At 34.3% G+C, this 17,784-nt stretch overlaps 1 protein-coding gene and 1 long non-coding RNA gene across 4 annotated transcripts in view; one reads left to right on the top strand and one right to left on the bottom strand.

The window, feature by feature from the left end:
- Positions 1-17,784, top strand: part of EYS (eyes shut homolog) — a 1,532,152-nt gene that overhangs the window by 427,787 nt on the left and 1,086,581 nt on the right. The window lies entirely within an intron of this gene.
- The window catches only part of LOC111098301, a 145,879-nt gene continuing 128,251 nt past the window's right edge, over positions 157-17,784 (bottom strand). For all 3 annotated transcript variants that reach the window (XR_005367892.1, XR_005367890.1, XR_005367891.1), the window contains 2 exons: positions 9,859-9,974; positions 157-213 (listed from right to left, as the gene is read on the bottom strand). This is a non-coding gene — a long non-coding RNA (uncharacterized LOC111098301). The remainder of the gene's footprint in view (positions 214-9,858; positions 9,975-17,784) is intronic.

Raw genomic sequence — 17,784 nt, 5'->3', positions numbered from 1 at the left:
TGAAACCAGGATGAGAAATATTTTGTAACAATGAGCCAGTTTTCTTCTTCTCCTCCTCCTCCTCCTCCTCCTCCTCCTCCTCCTCCTCCTCCTCCTCCTCCTCCTCCTCCTCCTCCTCCTCCTCCTTCTTCTTCTTCTTCTTCTTCTTCTTCTTCTTCTTCTTCTTCTTCTTCTTCCAGTTTTCTTCTTTTCCTTCTTTATGGTCCAGTAAATCTAGAAAACAATGAAAGAAAAAAAAAGAAAATTTTCAATGCTTAGCACATAATAAGACATAAATGTTAAGAATGGTTAGAATCAGGGCAGCCCTGGTGGCACAGCTGTTTAGTGCCGCCTGCAGCCCAGGGTGTTATCCTGTAGACCCTAGATGGAGTCCCACGTCAGGCTCCCTGCATGGAGCCTGCTTCTCCCTCTGTCTGGGTCTCTGCCTCTCTCTCTCTCTCTCTGCATCTCTATGAATAAATAAATAAAATCTTAAAAAAAAAGAATGGTTAGAATCAGCTTTATTCTCCCATGTAAACTTCTTAGGTATATTCAAGAATAAATATTTCTTTGTGGTTACTTAAATATATGTGACCAAATTATTCAAGTGTTTTCCCTTCTCATTTTACTTTCATTGTCCTCTGTGTCTTACATGAATAATGAATGCTTAATTTTGATAACAGCAGAAGAAACAAAACTAGTGTAGTAGAACTAACATTCAGAAAGGACAGAGTTTTCATTCATATACAACCAGGTTAAAATTTACACATATTATGTATACTAGTATACAACAGATATTAATTTTCTGCCAAATACTCTGGTGCAAAAAACAAACTGAATTTATGTGTTTTCTGGTAAAAAATAAAACTGCCTTTACCTTCACCACCATATGGTTGAAAAATCCATGTTAGTAATTTGAGAGTTGCCCATTTCCTCCCTTTGGGATTAGAGCATAAATGCTGAAGGTTGCCCAAGCCAAGATCAGAAGGGAATAGCCTCTCCTCCTTCATTCATCTTGGCTGCTACTGAAATGCCCATTTTGTCATTCCAATGCTCCTTTCAAATATGGGTTGATCTGCCAAATGATTCCAATCCCTTCACACCAAATTTGGCTCCCAGAACCTTCTCTGTATCTCTCAAGTGCATGGTACTTAGTTAATTACTAGTGAGGTCCCAGTTGTCCCTTCAGTACATCCAATTGGAACCACTAAAACCTCAGGTTCTGTTCTGTCTCTAGTATTACAAACCCTCCATCAGTGTGGAATTACTCCAACTGTTCTCTGTCCAAATACAAAAGCCTTCATTTCTTTCATGCCCTCCTTTTCCATAAAGATTTGCTTAATCTTGCTTGATGGAAATTAACAGAAAATCTGATTTAGGGTCAGAGCTAGGGAGCTCTAAAATTCTTCAAACACAGAGAACCGCCTAATACTCCTTGATAGAGAAAAGAAAAAACAATCATTATTGTAGCAAAAAAAGATAGTAACAAACTTTATTATCAATAATTTCTGTTATATAGGAACATAATAAATTTTATCTAATCTCAAATGTTTTAGCTCTTATATATTATCTCTACTATAGCTGTGTTTTATACTAATACTGCTTTTAAGTCATGCGTCCTATAGAATACCATCTGAAATATTAAACCTCAAGAAAAATAATTTTTCCTTATTCATTTTTCATAACCTAATTAAGTTAAACATCTTGTAAGTTTTGAGTAACTTAAAAGGGTAGCAAGAACATTTGGACATTGTCTGATTTTGATAGGGATTTGTTCAGTGACTTACTGCAAGTCACAACTTAGTGGAACCACAAAATGAAGAAATGTTGGAATAGTCACTCAGATCCCCTCAATATGCCACTAATTTATTAATTTAAGAAAAATATAGCTTTATATTTCATTTAAATAACATTATATGGTGCCTGGGTTGCTCAGTGGTTGATCCTTTGGCTCAGACCTGGGATTGAGTTCTGCATCAGGCTCCCTGTAGGGAGCCTGCTTCTCCCTTTGCCTCTGTCTCTGCCTCTCTCACTGTGTCTCTCATGAATAAATAAATATTTTTTTAAAAAAAAATACCAGAATATATGTAAACAAGTATCTATGACTGCACTTTTTAGTTGAATTATCAGTTTCTGCAATAAAATCAAAGAGTTGTATACAATGGTCCTTTTCCAGGGTGTTGCCTTTAAAAATGCACATGCTTAAAATTCTGATTCAGTAGATAGATCCATCTGGCACCTGGATAACTTATAATTTCTCGTGATTTTAATTTGTATTTCTATTTGAAAATCACTGGACTGGGTATCTAGACAGCACTTTCTAGCTATAAACATCTGTAATATTGGAGGTGGAGCACAGAGGTTTTTACTTCATGTGTACTGACAGCTCATAATTTAGCACCTTAAAAGAGAAGTAAAGGGCAGCCCGGGTGGCTCGGTGGTTTAGTGCTGCCTTCAGCCCAGGGCCTGATCCTGGATACCTGGATCGAGACCCACATCCGGCTCCCTGAATGGAGCCTACTTCTCCCTCTGCTTGTTCTTGCCTCTCTCTCTCTCTGTGTGTGTCTCTCATGAATAAGTGAATAAAATCTTAAAAAAAAAAAAAAAGGAGAAGTAAAGGGTGGTCTGAAAAACCAAGAGTTTTATCCTCTTGAGTTTTTAGAAGTGTGTATCATTGCATCTTCTCTACTGGATTCTCCCATTGTTTTAGTGCTTTGTTTTTAAGACAAAAGGAATAAATCTAAATTTTCCTTTCCAACCCTTTTGTGAGGGAGATAATAATATATTGTTTCCTCCTCACTTGTAAAAACTTAATGATATGTTTCTCTCTTTATGTAACTGACATTTGCTAATCAGAAAATCTATGCATAAATTATAGTTTTTCATAGACGATGGGTATAATGGTTCAACTAATTTTTAGGGTATTAAAAATAATCATTAACTGATTAATTATATTCCAGAAGTTCAGTTAAGTCTTTTGATCAACTTGATTAGTTGCAACATCTTCAGTAGTGAATGTATAGCCAAAAGTTTAATCTAAATATTGAGGCATTAGCTAACAACCTAAAACATTGTTAAAAAAGACATTGCAATGATTAGGTAACACAAAATGAAGACCTTTGGCCATGTACATTCTAAATAACCTACTTTTGTTTATGTAGAGTAAAATCTGCCCTTTTTTGTTGCCCAGATCTCTACCTTTCATTATACAGATCCTTACTTAAGGATTTACTGAGAATGACTTAACATTACATTTAAGAAAGTGGTTCATTATGATGGGGATCAGTTTTCTATTGTTTCTACAATAGAGCAGACAATAGAATTGTTTTCCTTGTATAATCCAAGACTAATATAAAAATTTAGTTCATTCATTTTATGCCTTGTGTAATTCTTTCAACATATTCCCCTCGACAGTAAATTTTGATCACAGTTAATGTATATCTGAAGTATCCCATTTCTTCCCCTCTAATCTGTTGTTTTGAATCCATCATGGCTTTGAAACAGATAACCAAATCTGTTAAGATTATATGCAAAGTAAAAGTAAATGGAACCTGAGAATATATTTACTGATCCACTTGAGAATATATTTACTGATCCACTTGAGTAAAGACATACATGAACTTTAATGACTTTAGACTTGTAAAATCTATTTTGGAAGCTCAGACATATTTTCCCTTCTTTCTTATTCTAAGACTCATTACAGAGAAGTGAGATTTACAGATGGCTGAATTTTGAGGTTTAAGAAATCTATCAAGCAGAACTGAATTTCATAAATACTGTGTGGGAATGTAACTGATCAGAGAGAGGAATTTTCCATTTTCAGACTCTTTAATAAAAATGGAGCATTCACAGAAATAATCCAGCTTAAAAAATAATTTAGAACTGAATGAATACCATTTGCATTGCCAATAGTAGCCAAAAATACATTAATAAATGGGTTTATTTTCAAAGAATTATGAGACAGATTAAGTTTTAACTTATTTCAATAAAACATTGTGTTGTACTTTTATATTATTATTTGTTATTTTTACATGACTATATGATTCAACTCTAGGCTTCACAATTTATATCTGAGAATTTAGTGGATAGTAACAGTCCAAAATAATTTAATTTTTTTCTTAGAAACCATCCTTCCTGACACTTGGATAGATGCCATTTTTAACTGGTTGTGTTTTAAAAACTATTAGGTTGTATTTATATACTCTTTCTAAGAAGATAGTAAGAGAAACACACCCACAGCTACACACACAAGAGCAAGTTGACTTCAATAATTTATTATTAACTGACAAGAACAATGGTCAAAGGATAGTAAATCTTGCATCTCCATCAGTAAAGAGCTCTAGTATTCCTAACTATGTCATCATAACTCCCCATTTGTCTATGAAGAATTTATCAATAGTGGAAATTCTAAGAAACTTTGAATTAATAAGTGGTTATATATTTGTGGAAAAAAGTATATGTGTAAATGTATATGCACACGTATGTGCACATACACAGAAAAAAGAATATATCATTTCTCTTTACTTTTTGGCCAACCATCCTAGTTTAAACAGAAATCAAGAGCCTTCGAAAAACAAGCTCTGGAGCTAGGTCAAATAATATTTAAACTTATCTTCGTTATAATATGTACATATTAATTAGAGCTCAAAGATAAATAGCCTCTTTATGTAAATTGATGAAAAACTTTGGTTTGAAATAATAGTGGCCCGTGGCATCATCTTGATAATGATAGGGTTAAATTTTGCAGTATGCCCTTAAAAACCACAAGGCAGCAAGTACAAAAGAGGATGAGCTTTTGAGATTGCTAGCCTTGCCTTCACTATCTATGTTACCTTGAACAAGTCACTTAATCTTTCTAAGCCTCAATTAGTTCCCTTTAATAATGGACATATTAATAGCAACTTTGTTATGGACATATTAATAGCAGAGTTGTTATGAAGATGAGGTGAGACACTGCCTATAAAATGTTTTACATAGTACCTGCCACATATAAAGCAATTAAGAAATAAATGCCATGTTCATGATGATGATAATGATGATTTAAATGTGGAGAGACAGAGAGACAGGTGGAGAGGTAGGGGAAAAGGGAGTAGGAGGGAGGGAGGAAGAAAGAGGAGAAAGAAAATAAAGGAAAATGTATAAATGAATGAATGAACTGAAGAAATATTTTTATCTCTTTAACTATTTTTAGATTTTTTCAAAGAGTATGAAACCCTTGGAGTTTGTACTCATGCCAAGGTTCCAGAGATTTGGCAGCAACTAGTAGCTTTTGTTTTACCTGATTTCAGGCTGTTGGGAGCCACTTTTTAGAGCTTGCAATGAGATTACTACATTTCTGGTGAAAAACTGCATCTGATAGACACAAAGCAAAACACTTTGGCCTGATCCCTCTCTCTTCAGGCATCAAGCCTTTAATCTAACTAACGTCACTTAAATCTTCTCAGTCCCATGGTCTTCCAGGTCAGTTCTCCTGATTTAAGTTATTGGCCTCTCCTGCCTTCTCAGAGTAAGAAAACCTCCCTTCATCAAACTGCTGTGCTTAAGAGAGTGAGACAAAAAATTTATCTTCTGTGCTTAAAAAATTTTGAAACAAAAACTCAAAAGAGACCAATGTGATTCACATGAATATAAATGTCAATGAGTATTTGAACATATGGACATAGATATAGACATAGACTCTATAGACATAGAGTGTTATTACTGATTCTGGGACTTTTAAAAATATTACAGTGAAGGGCTAATTGCTTATCGAAAATGTAGATACCACTTTTTTTCCTGTAGTTTGCCTTTCCAGGACTGCTTTTTCAGTGGCATATCATAGAAGATGTATTATACAAAGAAAAATCATAAGGCTCATGGCCACACAGTAATATACAGCAGTTTGAGCAGGTCTGCAGGTCACGTAATTGTCTCAAGATTCTCTTTCTGTCCAAGACCATGCTGCACCTCTGAAAGTAACATAGCTTGAGTGCAGTTGCCCACAGGACTTATACAACTAGGTAGGACGAGAATCCCAAAAGCAAGTCCGTATTTCAAACACCTTGCAATACATCACAATCACCTGTGCCATTTCTAAAAATACTTGTTTATTTGAGAATTCTGACATACTAAATTGGAAGTGAGGCCTGAGCCTCTGTATTTTTAAGATACTGCCCTGAAGATTCACATGAAGAGCCCTATTTTATACAAATTGGGCGATCCATGTTCATTGGGTGGCATGGAGAAGGGACAGCCATGGCAATAGTTTATGTCTGTAAGCCTCCTCTTGGAGAACTGAGCACCCAGCCAATGCTAATCTGCACCTGAAGCTTGCACTGAGAGGTGTCTTAAGAGTTGTTGGGAGGACAGCTTGATTCAGGGAATGGTCCTATCAACGTGTGATAGGATACAGCTACAGAGCCTAACTTTACATCTCAGCTTCTCATCTACAGAATACTTGGGTCCAAGGAGAATTTATAACTAGAATTCTAAGAAGTAAATTTAGGATTAAGACAGAGAATTAGGGACTCCTGGGTGGCTCAGCAGTTGAGCATCTGCCTTATGCTAAGGGCGTGATCCCAGGTCTGGGGATTGAGTCCCACATCGGGCTCCCTGTGAGGAGCCTGCTTCCCCTTCTGCCTATGTCTCTGCCTCTCTGTGTGTCTTTCATGAATAAATAAAATATTTTTAAAAACAATAAGAGAATTAATATGCTAAACATTTCTTTCTCTCTCAAATGGGAACTTTTTATGGAAAAATGGAAAAAGTGCTATCCTTGGCTAGTTCTGATGAGCTATTTCAGAAGTCCTTGTCATCGAGGACATGGCTGCTAAGAGACATTGGTTGGTGTGGAAAGAGCCTGCAAACGCATTAAGGGACATTGTTGAGGATTTACTTGAAAGGCTGTTGAACAGAATGGGGCCTTAAGGATTTTCCCAGAATATACAGTCTTTACTAAACATAAAGCTTGTAGGATATTTGGTATTTGAAAATGTGATGTCTACCTATTGCTATCTAGTGAGATTTTCCTCCAAGATTTGGGTGGGAGCTTCAGGTACGATTTATATATGAGGCACACTTGACACTTAATGCTACAAGCAGTCCTGGCATAGGCCGAAGACAGCTGTTCAGTGGGTCTTGGCTTAAGCTTGACAAATAACCAGAGCTGTAGAGGGAATGTTAGTTAGGAAAGGTGGAGTCATTTCATTAGTAGAAATGGAGTAAGAGGAACTTACAGCATCTAGGTACAATTACACTGGACCTAAGAGAGGCAATGAAACACAGGAATGACAGTCTCTAGGCTTATAGGCAGTCTCAAGTTACTAGAACTAGTTACTAGAACTCCTGAACTAGAAATATAGAACTGGAAAATAATTTGCAATCTTAAAACACTTAGCAGCTTTCCTCTTTGGCAGGATACTCAGTCTGGCAAACCTATTCAATGAGAAGCTAATGGCCATGGTAATGGAAACAAGCTATAGTTGAAGAGCTGGAGGCTCAAACTACTTGAAAACTTGGATCAGTTTACCCACCTACTTAATGCTGGTTGTGGGATAGGAAGGGGCTTTGATGGTTACCTCTGTAATTGTGGTTCAATGCATTCGAGAATGTGGCGTGATATCTATATTTGGTCAGTGAGAGATGGGCAGAATTAGAAACAGGTTATGGAGCATAGAAAGCACTCCTGGAGTGGGGATGGGAAATTAAGAAGGACTCTAGAAGGAGGCATGAAGATAAAGCTGAGAGGTGGTGGAAGTGTCGTGAGATGGTAGGAATCTAAGAGAAAATACTCAGAGATACAATGCAGATCGACAACTGCGGTTCTTCAGGACTCAGAGCAGGTACTTATTATAGCCTTGCAACAGATTTTAGAAGTCCAATTTCTATCCTTCAGATGATTAGGAGTATGTCAATTAAATAACCTCAATTTGGAAATTACCCAAGGTGACAGTATAAAATTTATTTATATAGATTAAAGTTTAAATACTAGAATTATTTAGTGAAGACAGGTGTCTCCAGTAAATAATTTTAATTTTAAAGAATAGCATTTCTCACCATTTGGCATTTGAGATATCTTATTAAATGTATGTAAGAATGAATTATTTTTTATAATAGGAAAGGTACTCAGATATTGTGTTTTAAACTAGTTATAAGTATATTTTAATAAGCTAAAAATTTATTCAAAATCTCTATTTTAATTAAAGAAAAACTCAGTTTAACAAGAAGGAGATCATAAAGTCTCCCTTTGCCTTTTTTTGCATTATTAGGAACTGTTATACTGGTAATCAAACATCAAAAGAACCAATGCTTTTGAAACATTTTTCTAAGACTGAACCACTGATCACTTTTCCCACCTGGTATCAATTGCTGCACTTCAGGGGAGAAGAAAGCCATCAGGGAGTTTGCTCTTGCTGTGTTATGGTAGACAGAGGGAGCAGACCAATCTTTTCTTAAAATTTACCAACCCAATTAGCTCTATCAATAGATTTGTCTATCATGTGCCCACCCAAGGTTTTCTTTGATCTTGTGTGATGAATTGAAATAAATATATCCATAATACACTAAAAACTTCACTCTGAGTTTTTAGTATATTTTGATACTCTGAGGAAAACCAAACATACTTTTAAAATAAATGAATTATAACTAAACCTAAAAAAAATTTAAAATTAATACTACATAATTCCAGGGATATGCCTGGGTGGCTTAGTGCTTAAGCGTCTGCCTTCGGCTCAGGGCATGATCCTGGAGGCCGGGATCGAGTCCCACATCAGGCTCCCTGCATGGAGCCTGCTTCTCTCTCTGCCTATGTCTCTGCCTCTCTCTCTCTCTCTCTCTCTGTCTCATGAATAAATAAATAAAATATTTAAAAAATAATAATACACAATTCCAAAAGAATATAATATGTAAAACATTTTTAATTTATTACATATTGTCTAAGTATAATTTGTCCTTTATTATTGTTTCTAAGAGGAGACCATTAGATGAATAAATATCCTGACTCATGCAAATTAAAATTGAAACCAAACTATAGCTAATGTCATTATGATTTATTTATATATGTCTGTAAAACATTTTAGGAATCACCATGAAGTGTTTTATATATACATATATAAAACACATTTTCTAAAGGATCAAAGCAGAGTCAGGATAAGAGTTAAGAGTTTTGAATACATTGGATTTATTTTATACTGCTTTTCCACCCTCCTTTCTGTGAGTGATGAATAAATGTATATAAAATAATGTGATGTAGAAAATGTTATGTGTTATATACAAATATGTACTATTTTGCATACAATATGGAGAGTTTTGGGAAAAAAGTAGATGAAGCATAGGGAATGGAATGAATTATCTTAAATAATGAACCTAGAACCTACTTATAAAGTCTTTGTCTTGTTTATTTATATTTTGTTTTAATAAATTATTTATCATAGTAGAGACTCAAATATACCTTAATTCTATTGTAGGTAGGGAATCTAGACTGGCAAGACTCTTTATAGGCCTAAATTGTAGGAAACATAATAGATTAGAAAAGCCTATCTCATATAGAGAGTCTCTCATGAAATAATGACAAATCAAAACTTTGCCTTAGTAAGAAGAGAGATGATATGAATATAAACACTGTGACAAAAAACATGATTCTGGAAAATGTGATATACCAGAAAAACTGAGAATAGGCTGCTGAACAATTGGGGCAGGACAAGAATATGTCCAGTGAGTTAGGACAGACTTCCACAGTTAGTTTTTACCTAAAGTCTCTCAACCTACTTTTAAAAAATACTTGTTCTACACTTGACCTGGAAAACAAATTCAGTCTAAGATTGCCAGACCCAGCAAATAAAAATACATGTGTCTGAAAATTGCATAGGACCCGCTTACACAAAAAGAATAATGAATTTTTACCTGAAATTCAAATTAATTTGGCATCCAATAGTTTACCAAACACAGCAATACAAATGGATCTTATTTGAAGAAATTTATGTATCAATCATTGCATATGCCCACTGTGATGTTCCTGTCTGAAAAAAAAAAAAGTTTATTTTTCTCATAACTCAGATAAGGAGCGTGACTTAATTTAGGTGAAAGAAGATAGAATTCTCCTAGAACCTCTTAGATTGTGGAGAGAAGTATGGAATGATGAAGGACAAGAATGCAAAAAGGAAGGCTCTCTCCCATCCTGTGTACTAGCAATTTAACCAAACGCAACCCGCCCCTGAGGTGCTTACTGATAGGCTTAATTAGTCAGATCCCAAAATAATTTGTTATTTCTTGTTGTTCATGCAATTAACAGAGATCGAAGAGGAGAAATTCTAGCCCTAAGCAAAGTCATAGCATTTATGTAAGGTTAAGGCCTCTTCACAGGCTTTTGGTGATTTTTTTTTTTTTTTTGGACAAAGGTCATCTTTAATGGCCATGTGATTTTGTTCTCTATGGTGACCTGTGATTGCATCAGTGCAATGCCACCTATCGGACCTATTTATATAGGGCCTGTCTACATCTGCACATCCATAAAATGAGAGATAATTCTTATCATATATATGTAAAACACAACAGTAGGAAATTTAAAATACGATGTCAAGGGAAAACCCAATTTATATCCATTTCCTTATCTTGAGGAAGAATTACAGATCCCATGAATTTAAAAAAATTTTATAATAGTTTATTGTTTCTTTATATATATATAAACAAAAATCAGAATGTCCATATATATATATCCTTAAATTTCCAGAAGCTAGGAAAGAAAATTTATTTCTGCTAGCAGAAACTTGTTTTGCTATAATAGGGATAGTGAGTAGTGAGGGGGATAGATGAGAATAAAACCGAGACTGCATCAGAAGAACTCCACCAGGAAAATAGGCCTTAGGCTGTGCTGTAAGATACAGAGTTTGGTTTTCTTTAATGTGCAGAACATTTTATAAATCCACTGTAAGTAAGTTTATAAGAGTGCATATTCATTTCTAATTTAAAATCATGTATCTTCTGACAATCTATAACTAGCTAATTATTTTTTTGCTTTCAAATAATTCCATTGTCTTGTTTTTCTTGTATACTAAGATTAATTACTACATGGTGCTAAGCTACTTTTTTTAAGTTCTGAGAATAACTCATTAATAACACTGTAAAATCTGATTGCAAAACTATTACATCTTCTCTTGTAGACAATTCAGAAAGAGGAGAAGGGGCAATTATTTTTTAGAAATCATTTCAAATCTCACTATGAAAAAGATCATAAAAAAAGAAAAAAAAAGATCATAACCAGCACATTCTATTCCAGGAAATTGTGGAAACTATTGTCAAAAACCTTTTAGTTTCAATTGTTCACTAAACTGTCTCCTCCTTAGAAGATAAGTCATCCAGTGGGATAATCAGTGCAGGATACTTTCATCTTTCCTTTTTCAAGATTTGAAGAGTAAGAACAAAAGTAATTTATCTGGATTCCCAAGGACTGATCTGGCTTTGCAGATTCTTGGTTTTTAGTATCTACTGATTGATCTATAATTGTTTATGCTTGAATTATCTTCTGAAATTTAATATCAGAAATATTTCTTACAAAAATAAGAATGTCCATCTTCTTTAGAATAATCAGGATATTTGGAAAGTCCAGGCCAGACTGTAAGATAGAAGGAATCCCTAGAGTTGGTAGCCTCTACATGGTTTATACAGTGCTCTACTTTGTTGCTTGTTCAGTATACTGATTACTGAGGACCTCTAACAGGTTTCTAATATGCTGTTATCAATCTGACCACTACAAAATAATGACAGCTTGTCTCAAAGACTAGCTTTCCTCTGTTTAATGGTTTTATGAGCTCTCCATTTAAAGAGTGGGCTATAGACTATTCTTCCACTAAGGCCCAAACAGTGAGAAATTACCCATTAATTGGGTCATAACTTAGAAAAAAATAATGAAGAAAGTGTCCTTTACCTTTGGGAAAACCAGCATAGCATGTCCATTTCACAGTAACCTTATTAACCACAGTAACCTCATAGTACAGGGCAAGAGATGCCTGGGTGGTGCAGTTTGTTAAAGTTCTGACTCTTGGTTTTGGCTCAGATGGTAATCTCAGGGTTCTGAGTGAGAGCCCTACCTGGGACTCTGCACTTAGTGTGGAGTTTGCTTCATATTCTATCTCCCTCTTGCTTTGCCCTCCCACTGCTCATGGTCTCTCTCTTTCTCTCTCTCTTTCTCTCTCTCTCTCTTTCTATCAAATAAATAAATACATCTAAAAAAAAAACATGTACTAATACAGGGGAAAGAAAAAGTGGGGGGATCCTTAAATGGGCTTAATAATAGCATTAGAACATCTTTTAAGTAATGATTTAAAACTTTGTGGATAGCATTTTTTTTATTTTATTTTATCCATTTTATGTTGGGAGGATCATCCTCTGTGAGTAGAAACACTGAATACAATGTTGACTTTTGGTGGCAATATTTGTGTGGATTCAAATGAGTGAGTGTATATATATCTGTTACCTATCTGCTTATCCTGACACAAATAGTTCATATACTTCCTCATTTCTTATATTCACACTGAAATATGAGTAGATTAATTGACAAATGCAGTTATCTATCTTTTTTATGTCTTCACTAGAGAAAAAATGCACTGTACTGAGACAGATTCAGTTAATTAAGTCACTCTTATTTCATATTGTACATTATTCTGTTTAGGCAGCATAACAATTCTGTTGACATTTTGCCCATGGGTGACCTCTTTCAAAGCTAATTCCTATTCAGTTGTACTCTGTAAGTGAATCAAAGGATAAAGTATAATATGAACAATTTATCTTTTTAAGGATCCAGAATATCAATGTGAAGGAAAAATAAAACTGACATGAAGTTCATAATGTTATAAAATAAGAACCATTAATTAATGATATCTATTTATTTAATAGATTTATGCTTGACATCTATTTCTCTGGCATAGGCAAGTATCATAAGGATTTTTTTTAAGATTTCTCAAATAGATTTAGTTCTTGTTACTGAAGAACTGGAAAATAAAGATTCTATGAAAATTACATACAAAAAGATAATTACTATTAATAATTGTATTGCGGATTTAATGAAAAGTTGTTAATATATTGAGTATAAATGCAACCCAATAAAATAATTGGATATTTTTGCATAAGCTAGAGTAGATATTTACTATTTTAAGACATCTATCATCAACTCTAAATAATGAAATATCTACTTTAAATTATTATTGTTAATACTTAATAACATTAATTGTTTTTAAGCCCTTCAAAATTATTTTTAAATTACATACATCCATAAAAGTTGAATGTGTCAATTATTATATCAATATATAAATCACCATTAGAATTTTTTTTAATTTTTATTTATTTATGATAGTCACAGAGAGAGAGAGAGAGAGAGAGGCAGAGACACAGGCAGAGGGAGAAGCAGGCTCCATGCACCGGGAGCCCGATGTGGGATTCAATCCCGGGTCTCCGGGATCGCGACCTGGGCCAAAGGCAGGTGCCAAACCGCTGCGCCACCCAGGGATCCCACCATTAGAATTAATTGCAATAGATGTCCTTATTTTTATTGAGTCAAACTTTCACCAACAGTCTGCAAATTTCTTTGATTTTGATCTCCTATTAATAAAACATTTTGTTCATATATTTCCAAAATATGTTACCAATAAATTATGTATACTCCACTAATAAAGTTATTAAAACATTCACATAATGTTTAGTCATCTAAAAATCTTGCTTATTTAAAAAGTTTTTATACTTTATGAGTACAATGTAGTAAAATGTGCTATCTTCCCTTTTTATTCTTAAGTTTTGCCATAGTAATTTGAAAGCCAACTTCTATTCAGTTTGTTAAAATACTTGATTTTAAGGACTGACCGAGATGAAAAAGATATTATACAGTGGTTCATAGTTAAAAATGGATTAAAGTATTATATTGGTTGTGCTTACTAAATTGTTACATTTACATTTTAACCACACCCACTAAGTATGTAAATCTGTGGAAAGAAAGAGGAGGTATTATTGCTGGCCTAGTCCTCTACTCTTTCCCTTTTCTAACTGCAGATATTACTATGGCCTGATGTTACTAAAATCTATGGTTGCTTGGTTAAAAAGATAACTCTCCTACAGTGAGGTGCTTAATTTATTTATTTTTTAGTCCTTTGGAGACTGTCACTGGTAACATCTGACAAAGCTCTGCCAAGGCCAAAACTGTCTTCTCTGTCATTTACATTCCCTTCTTGCTGCATTATGCATCCTATCATTCTTTTTCTAACCCAAAGAGGAAACCCTCTTGAACGAATCCCTTTAAAAATGATCTGCCGTATTTTTTCTATGTTTTTGGATTCCACTGCTATTGAGGCAGTATAACAAAGTGGTTAAGGGCCACCTGAGTGGCTCAGTGGCTGAGCATATACCTTTGGCTCAGGGTGTGATCCCAGGGTTCTGGGATCAAGTCCTGCATCAGGCTCCCAGTAGGGAGCCTGCTTTTCCTTCTGCCTATGTTTCTGCCTCTGTGTGTGTATGTGTCTCTCATGAATAAATAAATAAAATCTTAAAAAAAAATAACAAAGTGGTTAAGATACTGGGTCTGAGGCCCGACTACTGTATTCAAACTGTGGCTCAACCATCCACAGTACCTTTGGGATAATTACCTTTATCCGTAGTACCTTTGGGATAATTGTGTCATTCTTCTGGGCTTCAGCTTCCTGAACAATATGAGGAAATGTGTAGACATAGATATGGAAAGAATTGCTATTTTTATGAGTTGATCAGGAAAAGTTAGAAAGTGATATTTAAGGAAAGATCTGAAAAAAGTAGGGGTTATGGCATAAGGATACTTTGGGGAGACTGGTAAAGGTGGAGGAAATCAAATTCTTGAAGGAAGAACATGTTTGGTTCTAAAAATAGAGAGAAATGAAGAAGAGTATGGATAGAAGGGAAAAGATACCCAAGAATGGATGAGTTCAGTAAGAAAGGATGGAGGCAGATGATGACAGTAGGTATGCTCTTATAAAGACTGATTTTAACTCTAAAAGTAGGGGTGCAATTAAGGACTTTGAGTAGAAGTGTGACAAAATATGACTTAATTTTATATATTTTCCTAGGGTTTAGTTCTTCCTTTGCTCTAAGATGCTGTATTCTAATTCAGTAAGTTTACCTGTCCTTTTTCCCCATATAAACTCTGGGGTGGGAGACGGGGGGATGCAGATGCATTAACTATATATTTGAATCTACAGAGCTTAGTACATTGCCCAGATTAAAATAGATGTTCAATAATTATTTGCTGAAGGAGTGAATTATAAAAAAAGAGAGAAATTCAGCCTTGAACAGTCAGCTGAGAGCAGTGGCTAGAACTATGTTATGAAATTCAGTAGAGTTGATATTTTTGTTCAGAAACAATTGGCTTTGTGACCTTAGGGCAATTCTATAATTATTGATCCATTTATCAAACATTTTTTATTTAATTCTATGAACAAAAAGTATGGATCTCTTAAATTATCTGGGCCATGGTGTTCTTGTTTTTACAATGAGACCTATACTACCTGAAAAGTCCTATTCTCTCAAGATACCCAGTTCTAAATTAAGGGTATTGTGAGCCTCAAGGAATGTTTGTCTTAACTCACTCAAATGGACCATTTCCCAGGTATGTTTTAATGAAATTGAAGACTAGAAACTGTCTCCCAACTATTAAAGCCTTAGGCCTATTGAGAAATCATTAGTTTTATAAAACTTTAAAATGCTTTTTCCCATTCAGTTTGACATTGCTAATGATCTTGAATCTGCTCTTTCCCTTGATATTTTTATATTGTCTAATTCATAAAACTTAACAAAGCATTTGCTACACATAAACCTACATTACTCCAACATAAAGATGACAGGGACACATTAAAATATATACATTAATACAGCTGCATAAAAGCAACTATATTAGTTACCATCAGACATGCTATAATATGAATTCAGCCACTAATTATTGAAATATGTATTTAATAATTCATGTTTCATTAATAATGTAACATAAAAATACAGCATATAAAAGAATATGTGATGTATTTAGTGTGGCATTCTGGAAAATTATCTTGAGGCTACAGTCTAATTTAAAATATGATTGTTCTTATCACACATTCTGGGCTATTTCATGAAAACATCCATATATTCTATTCATGACCTAGCTTTAACTTGACTCCTCTGAAATTGCCCTGCACTATTTTTAATGCCTTAAGGGAGTAGGGTGGGTTTTAAACTAAGATCATTTCTCTATAATCATTTCACATTATTGTAGCATGTTGAAATAATAATAAAATTTAGCATTGACATATTTTATATAGAAGGAAAGAATAAGCTTACAGCTTATTTTCTGTTATTGTCCATTCCAAAGTGGAAAGTCTTTCTGTTTTTTTTTTTTTTTTTTTTTTAGTCTTAGCAATGGAAGATGAAACTAAGTCATATATTTTACTTGAAGGATTTTCTACTATATACAATCACTTGGAATGACAGGGTTTGTGGTATTCCTTAGGACTGTAGGGTAACATCTCAAAGTAATGCCCACAATGTTGTTAATTTCATATTCTGAAACAATTTCCTGTGGTCCAAGGCATGGCAGCTTTACCGAATTTTCAAAATTGTAATCCATGTTTGTTAATAAATCTATGTAATTGTATACTTTTGAAAATAATATTTATACAGATGACTTTATTGCTTACAAGTATTTTATTTCATAGCAAAAGGAGTCTTTTATTTTGATTATATATATTAACAGTAACTATTTTGTGTGACTTTTTTGTGGTTGGTCTTCATGTGCTGTTTATTTTTCCTCATCCCTCTTAACAAATCCCATTCCATTACTGGTGTAATAGAGTCCCAAGGATTTATCTGTCAACAACTGATCTTTGCTTTTTCTTCTTACTCTTAACTGTAGTCATATGCTTCCAGGGTACATACTCTGATGTGGCTGCTTTTAGAAACCTTGAAAAACTGTCGGCTGAAGCTAATGTCTATCTGGAAGCTCATTCCCTAATAATTACTTTCTTTCTGTTTCCTTTGCCTCACCTTCCAACACTTGATGGGCTTTTGTTTTGTTTTCTTTTGTTGTTTTTTATTTGTTTTTTGGTAGGGTGTCTGTATCAATTACGTAAGATATACTGCTTATACTTTTATTTTTATTCTTTTTTTTTCTAATGATAAGATCTTATAAGGCAAAATGTGGTTCCTGAACCACCTGCATTAGCATCATTTGGGAACTTTTTAGAAATGCAAATTTTCAGGTTCCATATCAGACCTATTTTTTCAGAAACTCTGGAGTGGGACCCAAAAACTTTAGCAAGGCTTCCATATAATTCTTATCACACTCTAGTTTGAGAATCACTATCATATGACTTTTGTATCATCTAGGAATTTGAATTTCTTCTTCCACCTACAATGGGTTTGGCCTTGATCTCTCCCTTTACATATGTCCTGATTTGAATTTGTTTTTCTGCTTCTGAGTTATGTTCTCACTCAGAATACCACAGTGGGTGGCAAAGGCTAGATTATTTGATGCATACCAAATAATGACAATAGTGAATTCTCTTCACTATTCTGTGCTGCCAATCAATATGACCTTTAAAGTAAATGCTCTCCTAGGACCTTAGATTAACTCTAATGGGAGAGCTTCATTTCCGTCTTTCCCAGGTAAGACCCAGAGAGGCATCTCTTATTCACGAACTCTTCTTTTAAAGCCTTAGCCTGCCAAAAAAAAAAAACAAAGAGCAAAGTACAATACATCTCTCAGTCAGATTTACTGTGTTCAGTGCCATTAGGAAAGTCAATGTGATTCTTCTTTTTTCAAAGGAAATAGTCACCTACCTCTACCTA

The sequence above is a fragment of the Canis lupus genome, chromosome 12 (genome assembly GCF_011100685.1).
Source record: "Canis lupus familiaris isolate Mischka breed German Shepherd chromosome 12, alternate assembly UU_Cfam_GSD_1.0, whole genome shotgun sequence".
NCBI classification, from domain to species: domain Eukaryota; kingdom Metazoa; phylum Chordata; class Mammalia; order Carnivora; family Canidae; genus Canis; species Canis lupus.
The sequence above is the reverse complement of the archived record's forward strand: the minus strand, read 5'-3'. Positions and strand labels throughout refer to the sequence as shown.